This window comes from Equus przewalskii, chromosome 26 (genome assembly GCF_037783145.1).
Source record: "Equus przewalskii isolate Varuska chromosome 26, EquPr2, whole genome shotgun sequence".
Classification (NCBI taxonomy): Eukaryota; Metazoa; Chordata; class Mammalia; order Perissodactyla; family Equidae; genus Equus; species Equus przewalskii.
In genome coordinates, this window is record NC_091856.1 from 26,724,858 (window position 1) to 26,731,670 (window position 6,813).

Genomic DNA, 6,813 nt, shown 5'->3' on the forward strand with positions numbered 1-6,813 from the left:
GCCCGTGTGAGGACCTTACCAAGGACAACCCTGACCTTCCCCAGAGTCCCTTCTTGGTTCCTATCCAGAAGAGTTCTGAACCAGATGAGCCAATGTCCCTTTTGCTCTCAAGGGAGAGCATGCTTCTCTGACTAGACAGAGGATGGGTGTGGCTGGGCACTCTGTTTCTCTGACAAAGGACTGTGTTAAGATGAGTTGCAGCCATGGTTACATTGAGACTGATTTTATATGCTAAGAGGCTCCAGGCTTAATTCCCAATCAACCATTCACCAAGGAGAAGGAAACTTTATTTAATTAGGCCGTAAGGAGCTTCCCTGAGTGGTTAATTGGCAGCAAAGACAAGGAGCCTGGGGGTTCACCAGCAAGCTCTCCCCAGAGCCTCGTCAAGAAAGCTGAGATTGGACCTCTGAGGGAGCTTCTGCAAGATAGTGGCTCAGAAACTTTTCTGACACGATGTCACGAGTGAGGTCTCCTGGTTTTCCCCTGGGCTGCTTTCAAGGGGCCATGTTCTGCTTTAATTATAGAGAGGGAAAAGGGGATGCCACAACTCAAAGAGGCTTTGCCTCCACCCGTCTGAGCCAAATCCCCCAAAGGCAGCATTGGAGGCAGTTACTGAGTAACAAGTTTTCGAGGGAGAGGATTTTTAAATCCATTCTAGCCAGGGCCTTTTCCCCTTATATTCTCGGAATAACATTATCCTTGAGAAATACAAATCAGTTCCTCCATTCCTTTTAGTCTCCTAATTAAAAATCCTTTGGGATCATGTCTACTTTATCTAAAGCAGTGGTTCTTAGTCTCCTCTACACATTTAGCATCACCTGGGGAGCTTTTAAAAAGATTTTGGCACCCAGGACCACACTCCAGACCAATTAAATCAGAATCTCTGAGATGTGACCCCAGTATCAGAAGTTTTAAAGCTCCCAAGTGATTCCAGTGAACAGCCAAGGTTGAGAACCACTGTTCTCTTTAGAGGACCCCAGTTGGCTTGTGAAATTGCTTAAGAGGCACTGTTGTGGTTTTAGAGTTCAGCAAATTAATGACCTTTCCCCTCTGTCTCCTAGGTATTTTTTAATATATCATGAGTTTATTAAAAAATTTTTTGTATGTCAATATTTGATGCTGAGAGAGGACACAAAGAAGCCACTAAATTAAAAATATTTTAATTCTATTTTCCCAGTCTTCCATCTTTCTATTTTCCATTTTTATTTCCTAAATACACAGATAACACATGAATACAGTCTAGTTGTGAAATTCAAACAGAAGTTATAAAGTAAAAACTGAAAGCCCCTCCTGGGTCCCACCTACAAACCTGTTAGATATAGAAATATATATTTACATATACGAATGTAAAGATTAACAGCACTGAAATCATACTATGTAAATATATTATCTTTGGACTTGAATTTTCATCTAACAAGATGCCTTGGAGATGGTTCCAACTCACTACTATCGACAATCTACACTATCACTTTTAACTGTTCCATTGTATTCTAATAATATTTTATGATATGAAGCTACCAGAATTTATTTAACCATTTCTTTGTTCCTGAGCAGTTAGTGTCTATTTTCTATTGTCTCTTTTACAAGCAATACTACTATGAACACCTTGAACATACACATTGCTCAAATGTTTACTGTGCCTTTTATATACAAAAAAGTGGAATTTGATAGATACCATCAACAGGAACTCTCATTCACTGGTGGTGGGAATGAAAAATTGTACAGCCACTTTGGAAGATAGTTTGACGGTTTGGACAAAACTAAACATACACTTATATGATCCAGTACTCACGCTCCTTGGAATTAAGCTAAAGGAGTTGAAAACTTATGTCCACAGAAAAATCTACATATGGATGTTTATAGCAGCTTTGTTCATAATTGTCAAAACTTGGGAGTACCAAGATGTCCTTCAGTAGGTGAATTTATAAATACACTGTGGTATATCCAGACAATGGAATGATATTCAGCAAAAATGAAATGAGCTATCAAGCCATCAAAAGACATGGAGGAACCTTAAATGCATACTATTAAAAGAAATAAGCCAGTCTGAGAAGGATGCATACTGTATGATTCCAACTATATAACATTCTGGAAAAGGCAAAACTAGAGACAATAAAAAGATCAGTGGTTGCCAAGGGTAGGGGGGTAGAGGATGAATAGTCAGAACACAGAGGATTTTTAGGACAGTGAAAATACTCTGTATGATTTTATAATGATTGATATATGTCATTATACATTTGTTCAAACCCATAGAATGTACAACACCAAGAGTGAACTCTAAGGTAAACTGTGGACTTTGAGTGATTATGATGTGTCAATGTAAGTTCATCCTTGGTAAACAAAACAAACAAACAAAAATGTACCATTCTGGTCTGTGATGTTGGTAATGGGGGCGGGGGAGCTATACATGGGTGAGGGCAGGAGGCATATCGGAAATCTCTGTAGCATCCTTTCACTTTTATTGTAAACCTAAAACTGCTCTAAAAAGTAAAGTGTATTAAAAAAGGAGGTCCTGGGGCTGGCCCAGCGGCTGGGTGGTTAAGTTCATACTCTCCACTTTGGCAGCCCAGGGTTTTGCTGGTTCGGATCCTGGGCGTGGACATGGCACTGCTCATCAGGCCATGCTGAGGCAGCATCCTACATAGCACAACCAGAAGGACCTACAACTAGAGTATACAACTAGGTACTGGGGGGCTTTGGGGAAAAGAAGGAAAAATAAAGAAGAAGATTGGCAACGGATGTTAGCTCAGGTGCAAACCTTTAAAAAAAAAAAAAAAAAGGAGGTCCCTTTCCCTCTAGCCAGTGAGAGGTACTGGTAGGAGATTCAGAGAGAGGGAGAAGAATAAAATGAGGATATTTATTCCACCAACTTCCTTTCTGCTGGTCACTCTAGTTACCTATGTCTAGATACTAGAGGCCACAGCTCCTATCTGGCGACCCTCTCCATACAGCCACTTTGTTCAGGTTCTGAGAACCATTCCCTCTCATTGCCCCTTCAGGTCTAAGGGTATAATGTCTCCTTGCTATTGCTAGCCTATGGTACTACATTATCCCTTGACAATTTACTTAAATTCTACCTCCACCTTTGAAAATAACCCCTTTATCAATCTCTTCTCATTTGGAGTATTCCATCTCTGTCTTGCTAAAACCGACGGACATAAGACAAAAGACACTAGAGGCAAATAGACCTATTAGGGGTTTGAGGTACTACACCAAGTAGGAGATGAAAAGTTGTGAGCTAGGGCAGTGGCAGTGGAGACAGAGAGGAAAGACAGATTTGAGCAACTGTGAGGAGAGAGTTTTGACCAGACTTAGTGATTAATTAAATGGGGAGGAGAAGGGTGGCAATAAGAGGGAGGAGTTAAAGGCTATTTCCCAGTTTCTGGCTTTGATGACCAGGCAGGCAGCCCTACTAGTCGTGGGAAAGGAAACAAGTTGGGTATGGAAGTGGTAATGGATATATCCAGTAGGTAGATGAAAATATAAAGCCTTTGCTCAGAGAGGATTCCTTGAAAATGTATCGTGGGAAGGTAGAAAGACAGTGGAAATAGGCTTAGTTTAGAAAATTCAGTGCCCCCTGCTCCCACCACTGTCTATAATCTGTCAGAAATCCATATAGCCCATCTGCAGGACTGTCTCTCACTGACAAATTCACATCTCCAAGTTCTCCACTCCACCCATTAGAAAATTTGTGCCAGAAAGAGGAAGTTTCTGGGGGAAATCTTGATAATTACCACTAAATCCATGAATATCTAATTCCCTAACAACTCCCTAACAGCTCCCTTCTCTTCTCAGCCTCCAAACCAACCCAACACCTCAACCCCAACCCCTCCCATTCAATTTAACGTTTGCTAAGCACCTAGTATGTGTTACACATGGTGTTGGGCATTGGAGATACACATATTAGTAGAACACAGTCCCTGCCCTCAAAAGGGCTCAGGTGGGGAGCCCCCACCCACCAGGTAGAGCAAAGAGAGGCAACACTTTGGAGTCCAGAAAAGTGTTACAGAAGAGATGATAGCTAAACTAGGCCTTAAAAAATAGAGCAGAAATTTTCAAACTAGAAAGCAGCAAGTTTGAGAAGTATTGGAATGTGTCAGCTTGAGATGGATACGCTTGCCTAGAGCTCAGGAAACAGCTCCTATTCTGGTACCCTACACTGCCTGTTACCATAGGAACACACATACTACTCAAGATGCATCAGAGGCCAGTCAACTAACTCTGTAGAGCTTAATAGGGTGGACTAAGAAATGAAAATAGGAAAGAAAGTGGATATTTAATGCCATGGGGGCATTCACATCATCATCATCATTATCATTAATATTTATTGAGTGATAACTATGTGCCAGGCAGGACTGGTTACATACTTTTCAGAGTCCAATGCAAGTGAAAATTTGAGGCCCACATTCAAAAAGTATTGAGAATTTTAAGAGAGTGACAGCAGAGCGGTATACCAAGCACAGCAACCTTCTCAGCATAGGTAGCATACTCATGAAGTTAGACTTGGTGTCAGGCAATCTAACTACTGCAAATCAAAATCTTGGCTAATAAGATCACGAGGTCAGGATTACTATTATCCCTAATTTACAAATGAGGAAACTGAGGCACAGAGCTATCTAGTAATTTGCCCAATGTCATACAACTGGTAAGCAGTAGGGCAGAGACTTGAACTCAGGCATTAACTCCAAAGCCCATGTTCTTAACCTACCATCAACTTCCTCCACTTCACCCCTGTTCCCTGCTTCTCTTAACAAACTCAGAATCTCAGGTCTTCTGTGCCTTCATCAATTCTCCAACCAACCTCAAGACCATTCCTACCTGCCTAGAGGTTAAGGAACTCAGCCAAAATCACACATTGAGTGAGTGGTAGAGCTGGAATACAAAGTGAGATGCTGTGTTTCCAGAGTTCACCTCCTAACTTCTACACCATGGCCCCATGGCCAGATTCAGATCCTGACGTACCACTTCCCTGACTCTTACTTTCAATCTATCTCTTACTTTTGATCTCTTTTTGCAGAAGTAAAAATTGAGGCTTATCAGAAATATATCCACATAAATACAGTCAACTGATCATTCAAAGAGAGCAAAGACAATAAAATGGAGTGAATATAGTCTTTTCAAAAAATTGTACTGGAACAACTGGACATCCACATGCAAAAAATTGAATCTAGTCTCAGACCTTACATCCGTCATAAAAATTAACTCAAGATAGATCATATTTATGTAACATAGGAGAAAACCTAGGTCACCTTGGGTATGGAGATAACTTTTTAGATACAACACCAAAGGCATGATCCATGAAAGAAATACTTGACAAGCTGGACTTCGTTAAAATTAAAACCTTCTGCTCTGTGAAAGATGCTGTCAAGAGAATGAGAAGATGAGCCACAGACTAGGGAAAAATATTTGCAAAAGACTTGCCTGATAGGGGCCGGGCCAGTGGCACAGCAGTTAAATGTGCACGTTCCGCATCGGCGGCCCAGAGTTCGCCAGTTCAGATCCCGGGTGTGGACGTGGCACTGATTGTGCCACGCTGCGGTAGGTGTCCCACATATAAAGTAGAGGAAGATGGGCATGGATGTTAGCTCAGGGCCAGTCTTCCTCAGTGAAAAAGAGGACGATTGGCAGCAGTTAGCTCAGTGCTAATCTTCCTCAAAAGAAAAAAAAGACTTGTCTGATAAAGGATTCTTATCTGAAATATACTTAAAACCCCTGAAAATCCAAAATTAAGAAAACAAACAACCTAAATTAAAAAGGGGCAAAAGGCCTAAACAGACATCCCATCAAAGAAGATATACAAATGGCAAATAAACATAAGAAAAGTTGCTCCATGTCATATGTCATCAAAGAAATGCAAATTAAAAACAAAATGAGATACCACTACACACCTATTAGAATGGCCAAACTCCAAACACTGGCACCATCAAATGCTAACAAGGATTGGAGCAACAGGAACATTCATTCATTGCTGGTGGGAGTGCAAAACAGTACAGTTTGGCAGTTTATTACAAAACTAAACCTACTCTTACTCTAGGATCCAAAAATCATATTCCTTGATATTTACCAAAGGAGTTGAAAATTTATGTTCCCACAAACAGCTGCACATTGTTGTTTAAAACAGCTTTATTCATAATTGCCAAAACTTGGAAGCAACCAAGATGGCCTTCAATAGGTGAATGGATAAATAAACCATGCTACATCCAGACAACGGAATATTATTCAGCACCAAAAAGAGATGAGCTATCAAGCCTGGAAAACACATGGAGAAAACTTACATGCATTTTACTAAATAAAAGACTCCACCAGAAAAGCCTACATGTTATATGATTCCAACTAGAAGACATTCTGGAAAAGGTAACACTATGGAGACAGTAAAAAAGATCAGTGGTTGCCAGGTGTTAGGAGGGAAGGAACAATGAATAGGCAGAACACAAATGCTTTTTAGGGCAGTGAAACTACTCTCTATGATACTACAATGGTGTCATTATACATTTGTCAAAACCCATAGAATGTACAACACTAAGAGTGAACCTGCACGTAAACTATGAACTTTGAATGCTGATGTGTCAATGTAGGTTCATCAATCATAACAAATGTACCACTCTGGTGGCGGATGTTGATAACGGGAGAGGCTGTGCGTGTATGGGGGTAGAGGGTCTATGAGAACCCTCTGTATTTTCTGATCAATTTTGCTGTCAACCTTTAACCACTCTGAAAAATAAAGCTTATTTAAAGAGAAATAAATATATAAAAAGAAAATACCTATATAGAAGTTGTGAGTGCCATGACATTTACACATGAGAACAATATGGG